At 35.6% G+C, this 12,591-nt stretch overlaps 1 protein-coding gene across 3 annotated transcripts in view; it reads left to right on the forward strand.

The window, feature by feature from the left end:
- NMAT1 (Intron maturase, type II family protein) overlaps positions 1 to 2,557 on the forward strand; it is a 26,376-nt gene extending 23,819 nt beyond the window's left edge. Inside the window, exons 3-4 of one of the 3 annotated variants that reach the window (XM_028243454.2) lie at positions 939 to 998; positions 2,073 to 2,557. The gene's annotated coding sequence lies outside the window, so the exon portion shown is untranslated. The remainder of the gene's footprint in view (positions 1 to 938; positions 999 to 2,072) is intronic. The other 2 variants (XM_028243455.2, XM_028243453.2) reach the window with 2 other exon arrangements.
- The last annotated feature ends 10,034 nt before the right edge of the window (positions 2,558 to 12,591 follow it).

A 12,591-nucleotide genomic window follows, 5' to 3' on the forward strand; every position in this document is an offset into this window, starting at 1 on the left:
TTATGTTTGTTAAAACTTGAAGGGAGCTTTTTTTATTATGCCAAATTTGTGGGGCTTACTGTATTTTCTCTAAACCTCAAGGAAGGTCAGTGAATTCACCCTAAGATTTTTATCTATTCTCCTACAATCTGCACTCAAGCATGGGAATATGTATGGCATTTTGACAACATGGTGACAACAACTTTTTAGCAACTTCTTTGTTAATTTTTTTTTCTTATTTAGTGAATTTTTAAAAACTTTTCACGTTTAAATCCTACTAGATTAGACGAAACTAAAAAATAAAAATTAAAAATTTGGAAAAAAGTCCACTAAAGACAACAAAAAAGGGGGGGGGGGTGTTTGGCTTTAGTGAACTTGTTTTTTGGATTTTTTTCTTTTCTTTTATAAATTTTTTTACAACCTTTTAGATCCACTAAAGACAACAAAAAAAAAGGGGGTGGGGGGGGGGGGGTGTTTGGCTTTAGTGAACTTGTTTTTTGGATTTTTTTCTTTTTTTTATAAATTTTTTTACAACCTTTTAGATCCTTCTAGACTAGACGAACATACAAAGTAAAACATTGACACAAATTTTGAAAGAAATCCACTAAGACAAAATTGAAAAAAAAAAAATTGAGGCTTTTCTAGCTATCTAGTACGCAAAATATGTGAATTTCAAGCTTCAATGATGTTTTGCAGACCAAAGTACTGTGAACTCACGTTCACTGCTTGAGCGGTGAAGGGACCGCTCGAGCGGTCACCTTGTTTTCCGCAACTTTGAAAAATGCTCTTGTGCTTATATTTTCTTTTTCTTTTCTTTTTTCCCAAGCATCCTTAGGCATGCATGAAGCCTCAATAAGGGATTAATAAGTTAGAAACCAACATCAACAAATGAGTTAGAAAAGAGAAGTATCTGATTGAGCGTTGTATTTCAATGTGTTTATGTTGTGTGCATTGTGTAGTTTGGACCACACTGTGGAGTAACATCAGACCAAGTCTTTGTGAGTAATATCTTTATAAAGGTATTTTCATAAAATATTTTTGGAAAAGTTTTGATATGTTGGGCTTTCTGAAATTATGTTTTGTTATAAATGAATGAACTTTACTTTTTGATTATCTATTGTGGCATCTTAGTTAGTCCCAATAATGGGAGATGATGATATGTCTTAGCTTCGGAGATCTCTGTTAGATTCAACCCAATGGGGTTCTTAGTTTTGTTATCGACCCTATGTGGTTGCTAGCTTTGTTATGGACCCAAGTGGTCAATGTGCTTAGTTCTAATGGATGTACCATATATGTGTATTTTGATAAAGATTAGATATGTATTTTTGAAATGTGATATGAATATGATTTGATAGTCTTTTAAGAATGATGTAACTCATTCATTAGCCCCTTATATTGATTTTACTTGTTGGGTTCTAGCTCACACCCTTCCCCTATATATTTGTAGGTGAGCATTAGGATGATTAGCTGTAGAGTCTGCATAGGAGTCCACCCGTCTTGTGAAATTGTCTGAAGAAGTGCCTCCGTGGCAAGGCTTTTTTTTATTTTGGTTTTATCAACTTTTGTTTTGTCAAGTCATGTATGTGAACTAGTAATGTATAAGATAAGTGTTTCTATTTCAAGTTAATATTATAAGTTATGAAATGAAATGTTTTGGGTTCTTCTGTTCATATCATTATGCACAGCTCAATGGACAACTGTTTTTGCTTCTGCTTCAGCCCCAACATTTAATACATATTTTGTGATTTCATTAAGAGGCCGTAGGTAATCTATAATTATTGGTCGGTCACCATTCTAACATCTAGGGGTGGGTTGGGGTCGTGACACTTCCTAACATGCATTTCCAACGTGTCGGACACACATCTAAACATGGCATTATTTATTTATTTTTTAATTTAGACTACACTTGGGGTACACAGGTGTCCATCGTTTAAACACATATGAAACATATTACAAAGTTGAGTAAAACAAGGTAGGATCTAATGAAAAAAGAAATACAATGTAGATTTGTACCTATTAATCCATCTTTTAAAATTTTGAATTTAACTTCGAATGAAACATATCTGTCTTCAACTGATATTTCATTTGTGCAGTAGCTCGAATTGCTTTGGCGAAGCCTGAGAAGGCAAGAGGAGTTGAGGATGTTCTAACCAAGGCTGCTCAAATGGGTCAGACAGCTGAGAAGTTGAAGTTTGTAGAGTAGCAGTGTACTTGGTGCATATATATATATATATATATATTCCTTTTCTTTTTCAGTCGTTTAAAAACTCTCCAGTCAACAATAATAACACATGATAACAACATGCTTGATTTAACATTATATGCATAGGTTTCTGAGGAGAGGCTCCTATCACTGTTGGAACAAATCAATACCCAAACAGAAACAGACAAAACACATAACTTGCTTCTTGTTTCCATGACTTGAAAATCTTTGAAACATTTTCTGCCTTTGTGTTGATGTAATTAATATCTCAGATCCAGAGGTGTTGTAGTGTTCTCGAGGATGATGACTAGCTGCAATCATCTCCATCTGTATTAATGGTGTCCAATTTAATGAAACTGGGATTTGTGTAGCCTATCTGATGCATGTCTCAAACCTTTACGAATAACCTATTGGTTCCTTTTAGTACGGGAAAGGGGACACGGCAAAGGGGACAGTCCTTGGCATTGGTGTCAGTATCGGTGTTAGCGTGGCTAAGAGCATATTGGGACTTTGGACAACATCCATCAACATGTATGTCAATACGGTATCACGTGGTAACACTTTTTACTAATTACAAATTTATATATTCACTATTGTTTCTCAAACATTCAACAAAAATGTAATGGATTTTACTATCAACACTGATTATAATAGTAGAAGATATCACATGACATGTACTCTATCCGCATATAAAAATTTCTCATCAACCAGGTATCTTGCAATAATTGATGAACATTTGGCTGCGTTTGCGGATAACAATTATTGCAGCCAACTTCACCAAAATTGTCCAGATTCTATTCATGAAGGTTTTCATATTTTCGCTTTCTAATGAAATATCTATTTCTTTAATCAATTTTGTCTTGTTTTGGTGCTTGCGTACAACTCTCACCTCCTTATTGAACTCGTTAGATTTGTTTGTCATATATATGTAGGTTATTTTCATGGAGACCCACTAAACTATTAAAAAGTATTATTTTAACCTTTTAAATTATAAAAGTGTATAAATGAATACTTTAAATTATTGAGAAGCAATATTTTGACCCCATAAATCATAAAAGCATACAAATGGAGGCCTTAAATTATTGGTGTATTTCACTTTAATTCCTTTTTGTTATTGCACTGTGACTTAAACCAAACTTTTGATCAATTTTTAGACAAAAAAATACCATTCCACACTATATATTTACAAATTTATTATTATTATTTTTTAAATATAAGCATTCATCCATTATAATTGTTTTATTATTATTTATTTAAATATTCTTTGTAAATATATTTTTGCAAAAAGAATATTTAAAAAAAAACAATAATAAAATAGAAAGATGAGGAAAATTGAGAAGTGCAGTTTGGTATGTTACAAAGAGTATCCGTGAGTTAGATCAAATTTTTAAGCGAAAATACCATCCAACACTATATATTTACGAATTCATTATTATTTTTAAATTTTTTTTTTAAGTATAAGCATTTATCCATTATTATTTTATTATTATTATTATTTTAAATATTCTTTATAAACATATTTTATAGAAAGAATTTTTTTTTAAAAAAAAAACAATAATAAAATAGAAAAATAAGGAAAATTGAGAAGAAGTATAGTTGGGTGTGTTATATAGAGTGTTGAATGATATTTTCATCTAAAAAATGTGAATGCAGTAACGAAAGATGTCAAAATGAAACATGTCAATAGTTTAGGGCCTATTTGTATATTTTTAGTGGGTTAATTATACTTCTCCATAATTTATGAGATTTATTTATAAGTTTTATAATTTATGAGGCTAAAGTGATATTTATTAAGAGAGTCTTTGTGTAAATAACCCATATATGTATATATATATATATATATATATTTGGCTTATTTTTCCTACGAAAGAAAATATCATAAATGTGAGCATACCAACAAGGATTAAAAAATCCATACAGACTAAATTCAAGTCAATTATTAAGTGATTGTGTTGACGGTTTTTTTGCGTCAATGAAAAGGACTTCAAAATTGTCAAGTTTAGAGAAAATAAAAATTAAAAGGAGGAAGATGTAGAAAGATGATTGAGTGAACAATCGGGGTGATTCAGTGAACAATCAAACTAATCATTAATTTACCTCTACTCCTATGCTTCGAAAAGGAAGTGCATAAAATAAAGTACAGAAAATTTACCTCTACTCTTATGCTTCAAAAATGAAGTGCAGAAAATTAAGTGCAGGAAATATAAATGATAAGAAAAATAGAAATCAATCGTCTTTGATTTGAGTTTTGGATGCCCCTTTTATAATGTAGCCATGAATGGCTATTTATAGGCAACCATTTGTAGGAAAAAAACTACCTAATAACTACCACATTCTTCCATTTCCTACACTTCATACTCCATGATCTTCCACTTCATCTTTATGTTTCCATAACTTCTTTTAACCTCCAATTCATGCTCTATAATCCTCTACATTCTCCATCATCTTTTCACATGTGTTTAATGATTCATAACTTCTCATAACCTCCAAATGAGTAAGAGAGCGTCACGTGTCCTACAATTTATCAATAATAATAAATTATTTATTTATGGTGCCAACAATATACACACATATATACTTTGAAAATTATGCATTTCAAATTCAAGCACATTCGACATCGGTGATGGGGAACTATTTCATTCACATGTTTGTATTTTTTACATAAGTAATATTTCAAAAAAGGGGAAATTCTATTATATCCCTACCACATCTCCTAGTTATAATATTTTAATCTTTAATTATGACTCAGTGTAACGCCCCCAAAATAATACAATAAATACAATCCAGACACATATTAATAACAGCATGAATCAGAGTAAATAATCATTTCATTATATGAAGTTAATAATACAAAAGAGTTTAACAGAATGAGATGCCCTATTGGCTTACATGTTTCCAAGTTTTGACTTGGTTACATAAAAAGGAGACTAGCTCATACACATTTAGCCATAGACTGTACAAAAATATACAATTCAAATAAAGAAGCTCTTGCTCCCAAAATGTCCCTCCAAGCTATTGCCCTGGTGGAGGTAGGTTATCGACACCTGAAAATATTAATCCCAAATAGGGTGAGCCACAGCCCAGCAGAAATCATCTAGCATCATATATGAAACTTAGCAAAGGTATAAGTACACTATGCATACACAACGTCAGTGATACAAACATCCATAATTATACAGTCATAAAGTACCAATTTCCATTCATTTCATTACATGGACCAGATTCATTATCTTTTTGACAATCTAAATGAGACTTCAACTCATTAATTCTACAATCACATCAACAATGCATGAACACTTCAAACTTTTCTTTCACGGAAATTTCGTCCGCAGGCAGCCGTCAAACGGGACCCACGTAAACGTAGGCTATACAAGAACTACAATTGCCATTTTACGGATATTTCGTCCACGGGTTAGGCACCCATGTATAATTTCGGGACTTTCACCCAGGACACTCTGGCAAACTTAATTATAATGGAGTCCATCCCCTCTCTCCTCCCAAACAATCATTCATACATATGCAATGTATTTATATACAACATCAAATAATGGAGCACATCCCCTTTCCACTCCCACATAGTCATACATGTACAATGTATATAAACATAGTCATATTCAATAACAAACAACAAGAGATTAGTTTCAATTCACCTAATCTTCATGCAATTTCTACAACAATCATAGTTATCCTCCACCGATAGCCCAATACAGTTATTTCTAAACAGAGATTCAATCTCATGACAGATAATTTATTCAAATTTTCGAAGGATGAGTCAATACATAACCAACCCCACCATTCATACCCATACCCTCTCAATTTCACATTTTCAATGACAATTTTAATTATCTATATAAAATAATCATGATAGTCATTTTAGGGCAAAACCTTCCCTTTTCTAATTATTAACCCAAATATCATTTTCAACCATTTTGACCCAACATAATTTCATTTTCGCAACCTACATTCGTTTATTTCATGTTCATCAACAATTCATCTTTCCATATTATACCCAAACCCTAGGTTTGCTTACAACACCCTCAAAACACACCATTGTTACACAAGATACAAATAACTAAGCTAAATATCACATGAAGGTGTAAAAAAGATCCTTACCTCAAAGGAAGAAGATGAGTCAAACAAGAGAGAAATTCCAAGAGCACCGAAACCCACTTCTATTCGGATCAAAATGTAGATCTTGACAAGCACTACCTTTTTCTTAAAGGCACTAGGGTGAAAAGATCAACGGATCTAGATGAAATCTAAGAGAGAAGGTGAATTCTAGAGAGAGAGGCTCAAGAACAAGCTTTTTGGAGAGTTTTAAAGAGAGAGAGAGAGAGAGAGAGAGAGAGAGATGAAAAAATAATTCAAAATATCATCTTCTCGGAGTGTTATACGCGCAGTCCGCTCGAACATCAGACACAAGGTTCTGCTTGAGCGTGAAAGTTGGCGCTCAAGCATAAAATACACATTTCTAAAAGTTTTGCGGACGAGGGTCCCCGCTCAAGAGTTGGGACTAGACGCTCGAGCGTCTAAAGCATTTTCTCAGTATTTTTAGAACTGCAAAAGAAATGCTGAGAAGTGGCAAATCCCACTCAAGCACAAGAATGGCCGCTTGAGTGAAGGAGCAAAATTTGTAAAGCCCGCTCGAGCGCAAGAATGCTCGCTCGAGCGCAAGAATGCTCGCTTAAGCGCAAGAGCCAAAATTTGGGCAGCAAAGGTTTGGAAAAATAAGTAACCAACCTGTCCCAAACGCACAAGTACAACGCAATAACCAAAATAAAAGGGAAAGACGAGAGAAAGAGATATGAATAACTATTTAAAACCAAACCAACCCGAGTTCGGAATGCAATAAGTAACGGGTCAAAACTGGAATCGCTATACTCAGTGATATTAATTATGTGCTATTGTGATTATTATTTTGGTTATAACTCTTTTTTCTTTTTCTTTTTCTTTTTCTTTTGTAGTTATGATTGAAAATTGTTTAGTTATGACATTTGTAATAATCAACATCACAAATATCTTAACTTACATATGTTCATACTTTTTGAGGGTGTCTACTATAATGACCCTAAAAGAAGTACTTAATTAAACTAAAAGATTAATAAGATTATAATTTTTGGAGGCAAATTACAAAAAAAATCCCAAAGTTTGACTTTAGCAACAATCAAATTTTAATATTTTAATTGTTTCAATTTAGACTTTGAACTTTTAAAATGGTATCAATTGTAATTATCCATTTGTATCCATTAGTTAACTAATGGAGAAGGTCAATTTAGATAATTTAGGGGGTGTTTGGCATGTGCTAAAATAGCACATGCTATTTTAATATATTATCTTACTTGGGTCATAATCATTTTATTTGGATCATATCACCAATCTACCACATCACTTCAAATACAGCCCATATTTTACGTTTTTTCGTAAAAAGTCAAAAAATATACTTATTTAGATCATTTCAAATGCTCCCCTTAATAATTTTTTTTTCTTTACTACGATTAACAGCTACCTCCCACTGTTATGATCGTCTATCACTATCCCTCATCTTCCTCAATCTATTACTATTACTCAATCCCTCTTTCTTGTCCAACATTACTCCTTTCTTTTCCCAATTCACTATTGTCATTCACATTCCTTTTCTAATCCATAGCTATTGTCGTTGTTTAGCACCACCAACAAAAAAGTGGTTATGTTGTTTGTGTTTTGTTAGTTATAACTAACAAACTATTAGAATTGATATCATTTTAAAAGTAGAGGGGTTTAAATTGAAACAATTAAAAAGTTAAGATTTAATTTGTTATTAGAGTAAAATATCGAGTTTTTTTGTTTATATTTTTTCATAAATTTATTTATTTATTTAAATTTTTTTTTTTTGAAAAAGTATAAATCAAAGTGTTTTGGACACCCCATTCATCATCAATCCCAATATTTCTTTTCTCTCTTCACTTTGCATATTCATACCTAACTCTATTTGCTTGAATCCATCATTCTTACATTCTACTTCATATTGAAATTAATAATGGACAACAAAGAAGATGCTTCCAAGCATTTTTGTATATAAGAAGTTTCATTTTTTGTTTTTCATTTTTCTACTGTTTGGAACTGAGTATCTGAAGAAATTTCATAGGTTCAGAATCCGAACATATATAATTTGTTTAGCACTATGTATCTAGATGAAAATACTGCAACCAATTTTCTATTGTTCAGAACTGAGTATTCAGAGAAACTTCATAGGTTTGGAATTAAGTATCCAGACATATATAATTTGTTCAACATTATCCAAATGAAAATGCTGCAACCAATTTTCTATTGTTTGGAACTGAGTATCCGAAAAAACTTTATAGGTTTAGAATTAAGTTTCTGGACATATATAATTTGTTTAGCACAAAATGTCCAAATGAAAAAGCTATTAGACTTGGGGTGTAGAAAGTGGAATTTCTAAGGTTTTTTTAATTTATTTTTAAGGTTATAAGAGTGGGAGGGGAATTTGTGCTAAGACCAAACTAACCCTTGTCTATGATGATGAACCTAGTTGGATGATAGACTTAAGTTATTGGTCGAGCTGAGCCTGTGTCTCGGTAGTGGGCCAGGGCGCATCTGAGATGAGGCCACAAGTTCGGATCGAGCTATCTCATGAGTTAGACCATGCATTGGGTTGTGCCCATGCTTCGGCATTGGGTTAGGCTAAATGGAGATGGGGCCACGTCCTAGGACTGAGCTGAAGATATGCGCTAAGCTACTATACAGAAGGATGTTAGGATGGTGAACTAAAGAGTTTACCAAGCCATGAAGGAACAACCACGGACTGGCCTAAGCGCATGTTGTCCTGAAGGGCTTCGCCGAGCTATATGGTGTCTAGCGAGGCCGACTTGAGTCGGCTCAGCATAAGAACACTCAAAGTTGGTGCGGTTGAGGATAATAAAATTGAGATTTGGTTACAAGTCGGCCAGTCTGGATGTGCCATGTGGCCCAATTGAATGAAGATATGAAAGACCGCTCAAAGTATGCATTAATACTGTCTGGTGGTTTGGCCAATGCTGTTTGGTAGTATTGATGAGTACATGTGAAATGAGAAGAGAGAAAAGTACATCCACGCATCCAACATAGGACAAAGGAAGCAGTGCGCACATGACCTTGGAAGGCAAGGCAATAGCCTTGATAAGGCGCACGACTTCCCTCAGAAAAGAATAAGCAAACTTACACTACTCACTCTCTTTACTCTCATTTTCTTCAGACCACCAACTTGATCGTTAGAGGGATTTTCTAGCAAAACCACTCGCCGGGTAGCTCACCTTCAGTGTGTTTCAAGAAGCAAGACGTCATTCGAAGCAATACGAGCTCGGACGCAAATATTTGGCCCCTCGACATCGTGGTAGTGAAGAAGTCATGATGCTACCACCACGTGTTGTAGCATACACACCTGTAGACAAGGACTTGGCAAGGCTGAGTGCCACCTATTTTTCTCTAGAAATAGAGAATGCGTCTCTTCCCACCAGCTTCACCATCCAAAATTCACACTTTATGACGGGAAGACCGATCTGTACATGCACGTCAGCCATTATTTCCAAGTCATGGCTAGGCACAAACGAAACGATGCTTTGATGTGCCTTATTTTCCCTTCAAGCCTAGACGAGTTGGGCCTAAAGTGGGGAAGAAAGTATCGAGAGATGGCAGCAACTAGCGGAAGTGTTTGTCACCATATTTAAGGCAAACATAAAGACGTCAAAAGAAGTCGACCACTTGTTGGGGGTAAAAATGAGCAAGGCAATTCGCTAAAGGCATGCAATGCCTGTTATTGGGAAACGTTCAGTGAGATACAAACTTGGCAATCACCCAATACAAGTGGGGTCTACCAGTCGGACATAAACTGAGGGACTCACTTACAATGAACCAGCCCACCACTATTTGGAGCAATACGAGCTTGGACCCAAATATTTGGCCCCTCGACACTATGGCAGTGAAGAAGTCGTGATGCTGCCACCACGTGTTGTAGCATACACACCTGAAGGCGTCTTTTCCCGCCAATTTCACCATCCAAAATTCACACTTTACGACAGGAAGACCAATCTATACATGCATGTTAGCCATTACCGCCAAGTCATGGCTAGGCACAAATGGAACAATGCTTTGATGTGCCTTATTTTCCCTTCAATTCGGGACACGTTAGGCCTGAAGTGGAGAAGAAAGTATTGAGAGGTGGCAGCAACTAGCGGAAGTGTTTGTCACCAAATTTAAGACAAACACAAAGACGACAAAAGAAGTCGACCATCTGTTGGGGGTGAAAATAAGCAAGGCAATTCACTAAAGGCATGCAATGCCTGTTATTGGGAAACATTCAGTGAGATACAAACTTGGCAATCACCCAATACAAGTAGGGTCTACTAGCCGAACATAAACTAAGGGACTCATTTATGATGAACCAGCCCACCACTATGGAATTGTTAATGCAACGAATCAATGAACACATCAAAGTCAAAGACAATGCAGCCACAACAATCATGAAGGCAAATCCGGTAGTGGCGGACAAGCGAGTGGTTGGGATATTTTATACAGTCGGATGAGAGGACAATTGGCCAGATAATGTAGAAGAGAACATAATCGCGGCGTGTAGACCGCCCGAACTCCGCTCCGCGCGCGAGGGCGCGAATTGTAGTTCTTAGCTACTATAGTTCGGACTCCTATCACGGTTCTGAATCTAATCTCACAACGTGCAATGTAGGACTGATAAATCACCAAAGAGTCTAAATCCGGCAATTGGTTTTGAAAAATCAATTTTGAATAAAAAGCGCCAAACATGGACTGCTTTGCCAGATTTCAGAGTCGCCACCTAAATATTTTGTTTTGGGAAATTTAAGAAATCCTGACTTGTGCCTAAGGCCACGTGTCCGTCATCACCAAAGTTGTCTCGGCTCAGGAACTTGGGTATGAGAGGGGAAGGTCCTGAAATAAGCACCCTCGCTCGCCCGATCAAAGATCGACCTCTACTAACATGATATGTTGTTTTTGAAAACACACGTGTTCTTATTCCGGTTTATTAGATAACCTTACTATGTGATGCGCACAGCATATAAGTATAGACTAAATCACTCAACTTGGAACAAAACATCTCATGCTTGTTTTTTAAAATGGTTTGAAGATGCTACTCACAAGTAAGCTAAGTCGCGGATTTGCCACCCTCAAGTGGGCTTAAAACATGATGATTTGCCACTTCAAGTGGGCTTAAAACTCGCATTTGATGAATTTCTCCAATTCAAGTAATGAAGCCTTCATCCATAGGCATTCAGGCAGTTAATCATTTAAGCACATAGCCTCATGGCAAGCATGCTATCATGGCAGTCACTTACACACATGCAAGGATGCTAAAGCGTAAGCACTCACAGTGTATTCCGAGCCAAAACAAAAGCTAGTTATAAATCATGCATGATCTTAGCTATGTTAAGATGCCTAATGCAACACATGCAAAAATGCAACAAAAATAGGCTCAGCTATCTAGAATGACATGTGAATGCAACACTTGATAACATGCTTTGAAACACGTATTCAAGTAGGTATTGAAATACAATGCAGTTTGAATGATACGCTGAGCCCAGTGCATGCAAGACAAATGAATGATGCACGCATGCAAGCATAAGTACGCTAATTGAAATATGCCCTAATCTAACCACTGAAAGCAGGTAAATAAAAGGGAGAAATAAATGGGGGTTGGAAGACATGCACACACGCACGCACGAACACTTATTACAACATTTGCCCTCTCGAAGGAGGGTCTGAATACATAATATAAGCTAGCTACACTAAGCTAAGCTACTTAACTAATCTAATAATCTAATTAGACTAATTATTACACAACACAAATTGAATAACTGGCTACAACTAATTATTACAATACTTTAATTAATTAACAAATTAACAAAACATGACAACTAACTAAGCATGTAAACTATGTGAAGTAGGCTGCCTCAGCTCTGCCTTGAATAATGAAGGATGTATGCTCTCGATTGCCTCGCTCGGAAATCAATTACTATGCCCAGAATTGCCTCTATTTTCATTTGATTTGATTTCTGAAAGGTGCACAAACCTCCAAATTGCTTCTGCTCCAACACAAGAACTCTCTAGTGGGCTGCTGACTAGAAAAGGGTAGTGTAGACCACCTGTAGACCAGAAAAACTGGTTGTAGACCAGAAAAAGTGGTCGATCGACCACCCCTACTGGTCTGCCGACCAGAAATCTGCCAAACTCCAGTTTTGCTGCAACAGAGAACAAAAAGGGGCATAGTAATGTATTTGCAAGATATGTGTGCACAACCTCCCTCCCTATCATTTCTCAAGCTCAAGGGAGTGCGGTACTCGACTCGTGGGCCACCAACCGAGCATCGCAATGCACGATGGCCAAGAAGCCAAGTTTGCACAAGT

The sequence above is a fragment of the Camellia sinensis genome, chromosome 9 (assembly GCF_055761805.1).
Source record: "Camellia sinensis isolate YWXY chromosome 9, ASM5576180v1, whole genome shotgun sequence".
Lineage (NCBI taxonomy): Eukaryota > Viridiplantae > Streptophyta > Magnoliopsida > Ericales > Theaceae > Camellia > Camellia sinensis.